This window comes from Oenanthe melanoleuca, chromosome 20 (genome assembly GCF_029582105.1).
Source record: "Oenanthe melanoleuca isolate GR-GAL-2019-014 chromosome 20, OMel1.0, whole genome shotgun sequence".
NCBI classification, from domain to species: domain Eukaryota; kingdom Metazoa; phylum Chordata; class Aves; order Passeriformes; family Muscicapidae; genus Oenanthe; species Oenanthe melanoleuca.
The window spans coordinates 13,409,054-13,421,455 of record NC_079353.1 but is presented as its reverse complement, the minus strand read 5'-3'; the positions used below and the strand labels follow the sequence as shown (position 1 = coordinate 13,421,455).

At 45.9% G+C, this 12,402-nt stretch overlaps 1 protein-coding gene across 6 annotated transcripts in view; it reads right to left on the bottom strand.

Moving 5' to 3' along the window:
• Positions 1-10,434, bottom strand: part of NCOA6 (nuclear receptor coactivator 6) — a 46,595-nt gene extending 36,161 nt beyond the window's left edge. For all 6 annotated transcript variants that reach the window (XR_008841927.1, XR_008841929.1, XM_056507046.1 and 3 more), the window contains exons 1-2: positions 10,346-10,434; positions 4,160-4,262 (exon numbers count right to left, since the gene is read on the bottom strand). The gene's annotated coding sequence lies outside the window, so the exon portion shown is untranslated. The remainder of the gene's footprint in view (positions 1-4,159; positions 4,263-10,345) is intronic.
• Between the last annotated feature and the right edge of the window lie 1,968 nt (positions 10,435-12,402).

Sequence of the window (12,402 nt, the reverse complement as noted above, 5' to 3'; positions counted from 1 at the left end):
AATTTAAAACCACAACTTTGAAATTAAAGGTGAGCTGCAGGTACTGGACAGGAAACAGCTTTTTCTAAGGAAAAAAACTAACAATGTTAGACAAGCACAGATTCAGCTCTGCACTGTTTGCACACTCACACAAGGCTGCTGAAGGGACAATATCATGAAGGAAAAATCAGGGACTTGGAAGTCACGAAGTCCCCTCAGCTTTTGGTCACATCTCTGCACATACACTCACTAGACTTACAAAATACTGGGGGTTTTCCTCCCTTGCAACCCTACCCCACACCAGGCAATCCAACAGCACTAAGGATTAATCCCCTGTTTACATGAATTTCTCTCTCATCCTGCAGCACCAGCCTTCATCCTCAAATCTCAGATTAAAAACCAAGAGAATTTTGTCTCACAAGCTCTTCTGCAGTCCTCCATCAGAAAATAAGTTCAATGTTTCACAGGTACTGATCTGTTTCCATAATGCTTTCATATATAGATGGGCAATAGAGAAATAAATTTTAAAAATTTATTACCAGGTGAACACAGAGACAATTAAATCTTTTTTTGCCTCCCCATGTTGCTTGGTTTTGTATCTAAATTACTGCTCTGAGTGTTTGGCACTTCCATTAAGGCTAACTCCTCAATTTCATATCAGGTGCACAGATAATGAGAATTAATAGGAGCCTGTGAAAAGATGTTTTAACTGATTTTCACATAATTTCTTGGACAGGTAACTTCCTTACCCAAGCTGGCTTGTACTAACAAGGAGAGCAGTCCTTGTCCTTCTGCATTCCTACATCTTTCATTCCACATCCACTGACTTCAAAGAGAGGGGAGCTGAGAGTCCTACACAAATGGCCTTTTTAATGACCAAACACAGCCATTCTGTGCAAGGAATGAGGCAAGCATCCTGTGAAATAGCAGCACTATATTTTGAGGAAAATGACATAGAACATTATTTGTCAGAAAATGGTGAGTAAATTTTTTTAGGGAGGGAAATCCCAGCTCAAAATACAGGCTCCTACATGTTGAAAAGGTACAGCTACTTGGAGGTAGAAAAACATGAGTACACCCCAAAGAAATAAGAATTTATCTACAAGAACACAAAACATTTCAAATCTTTTTTCCCTGTGAAAAAACAGAAGACTCCTATATTGCTTAAATCATGGTTTTTAAACAATTCATAAAAATGCTGCAGCTTAGACCAAATTTCACCAACCTTATCTGAATGTGCTAAAATCTGACAGGATTTGTTGAACACCATAAAAATTTTTGTAAGCACTATAAAAATTGAGTTTTCTAAATCCCAAAAGACCAGAGGCCTTGTTTCACTTGACTCAGAGAATCACAGGACCACAGGGATACTGTGAGTGAAGGAAGCAAACCAAGATCAAGCTTTACAATTTACCTCCCAGATGAGCACATACAGCTACAGCTCCCTTTGCATCTTTTCTTTACATCATGCTCCTCAAGGATCTCTGCTAGATTCATCTGCACTCTTTCCTCGTCAAACACACAAAATTTAGTCCTTTTCTGTACTCAGGTAGCATTTACCTCAAGTACAACATGAGAAAGTGATGATTTGCAATATTTTCCTTTTCAGGCATTGCACAGCACACCATCCATGTCAGAGCAAATGAATCCCAGCTGCACAGCATCCTGACAGCTCCTGTAATCTCATGGTTATAGGGCTGGCTTCCATAAATCCTGAGTAAGCACTTGACCATAATCAGCAGGTACCTTCCCTCAACACTCTTTCCACACAAACACAAAAATCCTTCAGCATAAGCACACACAGGTAAAACACTGCTCATTCAAGAATCCATGTAAACCAGAACTCCCAGCAGGTTATAGAGGGTCTCTGATGAGTAAGAACCACACCTGAACTGATCTGCACAACCACAGCACACTTCAGGAACTCAAGCACCCATGCTCACTTGGCAGCACAAGAAGGTCTCTGCCCATCATCCCTCAAAAAGCACACGTGGCCTCCTTCTTGTCCCTGCACTTTGAGTATTTCCAAATTAGTATTTCTCATTATACAATTGTTTCTGGAAACTCAGAGCAAGTGCTACCACATGGCAACCATTTACCCTCAAACCTGGCCTGGAACTGGCTACAGCACCAAAAACAGTGTTATGCCTCTTTATTACAAAGTTGGTCTTATTCAGTACAGTCTAATTATTAAAAATACCTAAGTGAAGTAAGAGAGTGGGGATAAACAGCCAAATACCAGACAAATGGCCAAAATGCACCTGCAGTGTTGGACAGGACAGAGGGTGGAAGAGCTTGGCCCATGAAGACCAGAGAGCCCAAGGATGCAGGGCACACCCAGGAGCTCCAGGCACACTCAGCTTATGGATAAAACAACTGACCCACTAAAATGTGCCCAACAGAGACTTCAGAGCAAGAATTCCCACAGGATAGAGGATGCCACAGTTGAGGCACAGGCTGATGGACATCTGGGTCACACACACCACCAGGAGCCCTGAGGCATTTGTCATGCCCTGTGCTGTCCCCACCAGCAGCCTGACAGGCAGCCTGCACAACAAACCCAGCACTACATGCCTGGGCAAGGCTTGGAAAATCCCATCCAGACCCCAGGAAAAATGGGATTAGAGCAAAATCTGAAACTGCCAGTTGTCACTAACTAGGGAGCAGCTCAACATGGGAAAGCTGGCAGGCTCTGGAGTACCTGGGAGCACTGGTCTCTGGAGTGAAAAAAAACCACAAAGGAAAAAAAATCCAACTGATATTTTGGTATTCTTGCCCCAAAGTTCACTCAACCGACCCCATCTTATGTCAATTTGTCTCTTATAAGGAACTTGAAACCCCTTGCCTTGCTTTCCCCCATCTATTGCACTTCACAGAGCACACAAACCAAGGCTCTGACTGACCACCTGTCCCAGGTTTTCTGCCACAGTCTATTGCTTTACAAGCTTTTTAATGTATTCAAAATAAACACTTCCACAACTGATGTCACATTAGAACCTGCAGTCTCCCAAAACAAATAAAAGGTACTAAAATTGTGCTCTACATCTCAACAAGTACTTTCCAAATTACATAAAAGATTGGGAAGGATGAAAGCAGAAGGAAGGATGGACTGATGCCCTTCACTAACAGATGGCACAAGCTGGCACTAAGCAGGCTCCTCATCCTCACAGTGACCATTAGTTAAAGCTGCAACAGGGATGGGAAAGACATGAGATTACAGCCAAATCCCTTGGGGAAACCAGAATTCAGAGTAAGGATGAAAAGTCTTGGATAGCATTAGCAATGTAATTTCTAAAGGATTTAAATTGCATTTGCTGTCACTGAAAAATGGTTTTCAAGCAACTTAATAGAAAAAATATCAGGAATAAAGGATGCCTTGGATAACACACTTCAATGTTTTTTGCTTCTTTTGTTTTGGATGCCAGTGAGAAAAATACATAGAGATTTTCATGATGGGAGCAGGGGAGGTTCAGGATTGCCAGAATGCTGCTGAGAGGATGGTTTTCTTTTGCACACAGTCACACAGGCTGCTAAACCCCAGAAACAGTGATCATAACACTGTATCTACTGGAGATTTGTTAACAGTGTATTAGCCCCCTAAAACTGTTTCTTTTGTTGCCCAGCATAGTGATCTTGGAGCTTGTTAGACCTGAGCAATGAATAAACCTAGACACTCACATCCATTCCACGGTACAAAGATTAAAATAATATTATGGTTTTGGGGAAAATAAAAGAAAAAAAGACAAAAAAAAAAAAACCCCAACAAAACAAAACACTCACAAAACAAAAACCCAACAAAATCTTTAAAAAATTCTAGGCAAGTGTCATATAACAATATAACACAAGGAGATTAAAGAAGGCTAAGAATCACTGCTATAATATGAAAGAATAAAAACAAACTTATACATGCACTAAAATTTCCTCTAAAGCAACTTAGCCAGGGTTCCAGTAATTTTGAACTTCCAACTTTGACATTAGATGAATGACACCACTAAAGCATCCCAACTGCTCTCCTTGGGAGGAGCAGCCACAAACCTGATGGCAAATCTCCCTGACCATGTGGGAAGTCAGCTCTGCAGCCAGCCCAGCCCTGCAAGCACATTCAGCACTGAGGACAGGCAGGGGGAGAATGCAGAAAAACATGAGATATTCACATGTGTCACATGCTTATTTTACCTACCAAAGCAAATTTTATAACTTCAGTATTTTGGGGTGTGTGACAGGACTTCAGGTAATTCCAGACTGGCAAACATGGTTAAACAGCAACTCCCAAATATGGAATCCTGAAAGAAAACCATTACATTTCATCAGACAGTGATTCAAAATAACAGAAATACTGAACATACTGGTGAACAGCTCCATTTTTAATATGCACTTTTGCACCCAAACACCTTGTCAGCAGTGTAAAAAACATATGTTACTATATTCAGATTTGAACAGCAAAACCTGAGGAGCTTGAAAAATCAACCTGTCATTAGGGGCAGAAAATGAAACACTTCCTTTAGCTGAAAATTATATTCTATTCCTCTAGACAGGGCAAGTTTTCTCTAGAATAATGTATTTATTTACATCTTAGGACAAACTCATCTAGATTAAACTAATCTTCAGAAGACAGAAACTGGCACAGCCAGGGGGTCCCTCAGCTCATCACCCCTAGGTGCCTAAACTGGCTCAGATTTATGAGGCATGCTCCAAGCCCACAGGACTATTGCTGCTGACAGACATTGTTGCTGCAGGTGGCCAACATGGAGAGGTGAATCCATTCCCAGCCCATGCTCCTGGGCTCAGCAAGCTGCACTCCAGCTCCTGGGATCATAAAAACACAGCAGGAAAGCTAAATGGATTTGGGAAGCAAAACACCACCCCTTGAATCAACAGGATTTATAGGCACAGCCCAGGGGTGGCTCTCAAGGAGATTTTCTGCTGATGTGCTTGCCTGCTCATCAATGGGAAAGGGGACTGCCCAAAAACAACCAGGGGAAGCAGAAAATGGAAGAAGACTCAGAAAGAAAGAGCAGAGATTTGTTGTCTTCTATCTAGACAAAAAAGCAAAATTGCTTTAAAAGCCTTATTGTGCTGTAGTTTGTGCACTTTGCACCAACTCAGCAACTCAGAGAGAAGGAAAGAGGTTTTACACTAAATCACACCATATATGCTTTGCAGCACTTTTAATGGTCATCTAACACTTTTCAATGGCTGGGCCTTGTAAAAGCTGTTTTTAAGGAAGCTCCAAGGTGCAGCAGCCAGTCTCCATGCTGAGCACCTGTGCCTTAGCCCAGCAGGGTGAGGATGATTTTGGTTAAAGGGTAGAGAAGTGAGGCCAGAAAAACCTTCTGAGCTCCTTGGTGCAAGGAACCAAAGGGGTTTTGTTACTTCATACCTCCCTTCTGACTGTCCCTCATCATGACACCCAGCTGCTCCTAAGGACTAGGAAAGACAGGCTGTCCTAGCAAGATCCAGTGAGAAACTAAGCATGGTCAGCCTGGGCTATGGGAAGGAGAAAAAATAACTGCTGCTGTCTCCCTTCCCACTGTGCACATATGGTGAGACCAAATTTGGTTAAGGAAAACAAGCAATCAGCATTGGTTCATTAACTCCTACTTTCACTACAGTAAGTTATCTGACACACCTGGACACTGAGCACACACCTTAGCAGACACCACAAAATCACAGAAACAGCCTTGTGAAGTGTTCCAGCTACAGAAAGGGGTTTTTTTAGAGTTCCTGCTTTCCCAAACACAAAGAAAACAAACCAAGTTAGTCTCCAGCAAGGCAAGCTTTGTTCACTCATGCTGACACAGACTGGCCACTGCTCCTCACACTGGCCTGCTGCATTCCCATAGCCCTCAAGCATAAAACACTGAAACCCAAATGTTTCTGACAAGGAGAAAATTACAGCTTCTTATAACACACATGACTCTTTGCAGTGATACCCTGATGTAGTCTGACAGCAGGTTTAATGAAACACCCATTGGTTAAAGTTCCATGAAGTTTGCTGAAAGCCCACAACTCATGCCAAGCTGCAGTGGACATGCCTCAGCAGAGCCACCTGGCTTTATTCCAACAGAATCTGACTGCTGAGATCTCAGGACTGCTCTGAAAAGCAGGATGATAACCCCAGAACAAGCAGCTAAGTTAGCCACGTAGAAGTGATCCCTTTCAGCAGCCAAGAGACAAACCAAGGCAGCTGCCAGGCACAAGGGAAATGGGAACCAGCAATTCTGGATGCTGCAGTCTACCCAGCACAGTATTTGGTCAACCAATTCCCACTTGCTGAGTTACTAATTTCCCATGGTAAAGATATTTTAATGTAGAAGAAGCACACTGTGAATACTGCAGAGCTTTGCAGTACATAACTTTCCACAAGGATCCACCAACGTAATCAGCAAACAAAATGAGATGCTATTTAAAATCAGGAGCATCTTGACTGTATTTGATCTTGCCTTCAAAAGTTACGAAAAACACCTTTTCAAGTCGCAATCTGTGCTCTGTGTTTCAGCAAGCTTTTAATTTAAACCTGAATTTAACCACTACCAGACCTTTCTGGGCTGACACACCCCACAGGTGCTCCATCATCACCAAATTCTCACAGGGCTTCCTAAACACCAATATAACCAGCCCAGAAATTCATGTGATCATCAGCACTGAACTAAGGTTTGACTGAAAATTGCACCTTCTGCAATATTACTCCTTTTTGAATTTTGAAATCATATAAAGGATGAAGGAAAAAAATCAAAGATAAATCAACCAGCTTAAAAGTAATTCTTTGATGGGAGACACTCAGTGTCAAGGAGATTGCTTTCCCTGACCAAAAAACTAACCTTCATATAACAGATGTAGGTAGATCTTTGGTTAAAATCAAGATTATTCTGAGAGTTTTCTGACTGCATAAAAACTTGCAGTTTATTTTGTGCTGCTCTGGGTTTTTGGAAAAATTAAATTTCAAGTGTCATTTATTGTCACTGCTGCCATTAAGAACCACGTAAGCAGCTTAGGACCTTCTGATAAAATGTGGATGCAACAGAACTGGAGAGAAATGCATTCTTGCAGGGATGGGAAGAGCATTCCCAAAAAACCCTTCAAAGAAACACTTTGCCATTCATGGCAAGGGGCTGGAATGAGGTTGTCTCTAAGGTCTCCCCCAACCCAAACCACTTTGGGATTCTGTATATGCAGACCAGAGGCTTAACTCAGTCTCTGTGAGCACCACACAGAAACCACAATGAGAAACAATCTTACACCAGCTCTGTGGTCCTGGCAGGTCGTTTGATTTTCAAAACAATAAAAATTATAAAATTAAAAATATTTGCATAGGACTTGGAGAATTCAATAGCATGCATCTTTTGGTGGAATAACTAGATGATGCCCTTTCATCCATCCATATATGCACTGAACATAAGCAACTTCCTGTTCCAAATTATTAATTTGCACAAATTAATTTAGGCAGGGTATCATTCATTTCCTGTGTTTTTCCATTTTCATACGAATCCAATCCAAAGCCCTGTGTAGGGCTATGCTTCAGGGCACTCATGCCAGCTGGAGAAGCAGGCAGCTGGTCTCAGGCCCTCACGAGCTGTGGAGTCCCACATGTGTCTCCACCCCTCACCCCAAACCAACAGTGACACACACTGGTTGCCTTTCTTCCTCCCCAAATGCATGAAGAAGGGTTATTTACTGAGTTACAGCCTCAGGGCTCTCACATATCCATGACAAATTCAGTACTTATTGCTGTTTTTGATTATACAAGCAGCAATTTTTGATGTGCCATTCAGCATGGAGGTGGGATGCTGTTCCACTGGATGGGAAATTATTTCTTGATTGACTGAGAAAAATCCCCAGCTCCTGGACCTCTAGAAAACTTCCACTACCGTCCTGCATAATCCAAAGCTTAGATTAACTTTAAACACCAGCAGCATCACTCTAATTAGCCAGGACACAAGACAGTCTAAGTTATCTTCATTGTCTTGAGCTAAACCTCCAGCTCTCCTTGCATGAACACACTGACTCCGTGGCTGAAAGGCTCAGCTGTCTGCAATTAACGGGTGGCTCCTGCTGAAGAACACCAGGGACCTGCTCCGGAGGGGACAGCAGAGTCTGCAACAGTGTCAAGACAAAACACAAAATATCCACTCTGGTAAAGGAAATGAGACTTGTTTGTCTGGCCGGTGGAAATGGAGAGACTCGCCTGGAGATGGGAAACACCTCACCTGATGAAGCATCTTCCCTGCTGCCTCAGCTCGGTATCATCTGGGGTTATTTCTCCTTCCACTGCTGGCCCTTATTTTTCCAAGCACTACACATTCTTTCTCATTCCTTCTGAGCATTAAGGAAAGAGCTTATGCCTGAGCACAGTTTTTGCAGCACTGAGGATCAAGCCCAGCTGCTCAGTGCCCTGTGTGCCAGCAGCTCTCCTGCTCCCTCACACCATCCCTGCACCCAGCTTTGCATTTCTCAACAGAGACCACAGGATTTTGAAAGACACCCTCATCACGCCTTCTGCCCTTCAGAGGTTCTCCAGCGACCTATAAAATTTCACCATTCTCAATGCAAATCGTTACAGCCACATTAACTCTTGCATCCTTCAGGAGCAAACCCCTTGCCACTGCAAATCTATTACATGTAGTGAGTCTGTGTCATTGAGTTGTAACTCCAGCTTTCATCTGAAAGCAATTGCTATTGTACTAGAAAATCAAAATATACTGCCAATTTAAGGTTCAGTTACCATGTTAAAACATTTAACATCTCACACAAAGGCAGGAACCTTTGTTGTACTCAAGCAGCACAAAGAATGACATTAGAGCTGTTTAGCAGAATTTACCTCCAAAACCTATATTTTCAAATATTTAATTTGAAGCAGCAACACTTCCAGATGCACAAGGAGCTGGAATTATTTGGCTTCTCTACACACAGTCGTTCCTTATGTTAGAGAAGCACCTACTTTTTTTCTAGAAAAATGTAAAATTACTCCATCACCTGAATGCCCGTTGTAAACAACTCCTTCCTCCAAGTCCTACAGAAGGACAGGCCCTCCAGAGAGAATGGCTGGAGAGCACTGCTGGGAGATTTCCAGCTCAAATCCAACACCCAACAGAAAATCCTTCCTTGGGTTTAAAATACTAAGAGACGTAATTTCTCTGTGGAAGGTCAGGTCTGCATGTAGCCCCTTATGTCTCACACACAGAGTCCGGACACAGTGTTACTGTGACCTATTTCCTCCAGGAGCCGGGTAACTTTCAGAGGAAGCCACAGTGGATACCTAGAATCTCTAGCAAACACCTCTGCTGCAGTCTGTGAGCAGTCCCCAGGCCCCAAATCCGGCCATTCTCAACACTTGCCTTGAAACCTTTGTTTCTCTTTCCACAAGATATACAGAAAAGCTGGGGCCATTTGCTATAACTCAAAAAAGTTGTGGTTATTACACTTAGTAACCTTTATGGAAAACAGATTTGTTCTTTGTGGTTGTTTTCACATATAGGAAATACTGAAAGGTGCCTTAGCTAAAGAACCAGTCAGAACAACACACAATAATTATAAAACCAACAAGAGCCATGATGTTTCTCCTATGAGAGAAAGGTTTTACTACAGTAAAGCCTCTGAGAAAGGTTTTACTACAGTTCCCAGTGAGGGGGATGAGCAAAGATGTGTCTATGAGGAGGCTCATGAGGCTCCAGCCTGCTGCCAGGGTGCAGAGCCACAGAACAGCTCTGTCCTTCCATTCCCCAAAGCAGCGGGAAGGAATCAGAGCCCTCGGCTTTCTGAGATGTTTTAAAGTACCTGAAATTTAGACAAACGCAGAAATCACACGGAGAGGACGAGTGAAGAGCCTTTTACCGACTGGTTTAGGAGTCACCGAGCACCCGAACAAAAGCGAAACGTCAACGCGCCGCGGCTGACACGGCACAAAGCCGTCACCGCCCGCATGAGGTCAGGCTGAGGGCCGGGCTCACACAGCGGCCGGACCGCGGCAGCTCCGGGCTGACAGCGCTGCCGGCCCGGCCGGTTCGCTCCCCCGGGCCGGCGGGGCCGAGCCGAGCCGAGCCGAGCCGAGCCGAGCCGCGGCCTGGGAGCGCGGCCGAGGCGGCTGCGGGCCGGGCAGGGCCGGCTCCGCGCCGGGCGCTGCGGGGCCACAGGCCGCGGGCGGGCTCTGCCGGCGCCGCACGCTGACAGGCTCCTGCCGGGAGCCCCGACACCGCCGACACGGCACCGGCGGCCCGGGCCCGGCACCGCACCGCTCCGCGCCCCGCCGTCCCTTCCCCCGCTCCGCGGGCTCGGCCTGCGCCCCGCCCGGGCCGCCCCGGCTCCGCCGCTCCCGCCCCAGCACCGCCGCCGCCGCCGCGTCCCGACCCCCGCCCCGCCCTCCCCTCACCTGGACCCGCCGCCGCCGCCGGGGGCGCGCGCGGGGCCGCGGGGGCGCGCGGGGCGGGGGTCGCGCGCGGCCCGGGACTCCAGCGCCGCTCCGCCGCCTGCGCCGCGCACGTGACCCGCGCGCGCCTGCGCCCGAGCGCGCGGGGGCGGGGGCCGGGGGGGGCCGCGACCCCCGGGCCGGTGCCGGGGACAGCGGGGGGATAACGTGGGGATAACGTGGGGATAACGTGGGGATAACGTGGGGATAACGTGGGGATAGCGTGGGGATAACGTGGGGATAACGCGGGGACAGCCCCGGGACAGCCCCAGGACAGCACGGGGACAGGCGACCCCTGCCCCGGCCCCCACACGGCCCCGCCGCACCGAGTCCCGCTGCGCTCCCCCTCCCGTGAGGGGACCCGCGCTGGCGGCTGCTGCTGGCAATGGGGACAAAGTATCTGCCGGATGAAGCTGAAGAAAAAATAATAATTGGGGCCTTTATGAGAAATTTCCGGCAAATTAGGTTTTTAATTCGGATGAGTTTTAATTTAGAACGTTTCATCCGAAGGTTTCAGACTCTCTGAATATCACTGAATTATACTTTCGTTTTACCAGTGGGGAGATGGGGAAGAAGCCAGGGAGTGACCTGATATGGACTCAGCAAAGGCCACAATGCTGAATTTTAATTAAAAGTCCGATAATTTGATTAATGAACAGGCCCCAGGGGGGCAATGCTAGATCCCTAAAATGTCCCCTCAGCACACAGGGGTTCCAAAGCTGAAGGGACCCTCACAAGGCACACACACCATTGGTTTGTCTCTTCCTACATCCTTTATTAATATGAGAAATCATTGATACAAGACCTATGAAAGGTGAAATAGTTGCTGTGGGCAGAAAGCTCTTGCTGGCACTGAGGAAGAAATTACACACGTGGCAATTCCTATTTCAGGGTAGGAAAACAATCAAAGGTCCTTTATGGGGAAACAAAAAAGACTTTGTTCCTACAAAAACATGTGTGATTTAGCTTGAGCAGGTTCAGTGGCTTGAGGAGGGGTTCAGGAGAGTGTGTGCAGCTGGAGCCCTCACAGCCACCCCTGGCTTCATATGGAATACTGCTGGATAAACAACATTGAAAAAGGGATTTTTTTCTTTTTATTTTGTAAAACCTCTTAAGTACAACAAACCCACATCTCTATAGCTTGCTACACAGAGAAAAACTCCTTCCATAAATCCCCATGTGTGGACGCCATTGAAGCCTCAGGCGAGGCTTGAAACTTTTCTCAGGCAGGGAAGCTCCCAGGCTGAGACAGTTTCTCTCTCATGCAGAGAAAGTTTTCCCAGGCTGAGACAGTTTCTCAGTTCCAGCCTGAGCCTTTCCCAGGGTGATAACGCTGGGGAAAAATAAAAAGGAATTAATAACAAGACTAACACCTGGGCTTCAATGATAAACAGTTCTCACGGTTTGTGAGAAAGTTTTGTTTTCTTCAATTATCCAATAGACTGCTGTTCTGTTTGTAGTTTGCAGAACACACTATAAGAATGTGGTCCGCCGTTCAATAAACCGCTTCTTTAGCCACCTAGCTAGAGGAGTCCGTGTCGTTATTCCTGCGAAATACATCGCGAGTAGCGACACCCATGTAACTGCATCCCACAAAAGCCACCAAAACAAAAGCACTGATGTCATGGTTAGCTTAGGACTGATCTGGAGCATTAAATGGGGTTGGTGTGAGCAGAGCTGCAGGCAGATTGCTGCTTCCTCGGCTCTCAGGCTCCCTGCTGGCAGAGGGTGAGAGCCTTTCACCCAAGGATTGTCCTGCTCGTGCCTTTTTTTGTCTTCCACACTCTCTGGGGAGCAATCCCAGCCCTTCTCCAGTGTGCTGAGACAAGGACAAAGCCCCCCAAAGACCCTCTGGGGTGTCAGGTCAGAAGAGATGGGGATCAGTCACAGCAGTGGGAACCAGGAATGTTTGATTCATCTGATCACCTCCTGGAGTTTCCACTTGCCTTTGTGGGGATGATTCCCAGGCTTTGCCTAGCTCTGCTCCTGGATTTTGAGACTGGCTGCAAACACAAGGAAGC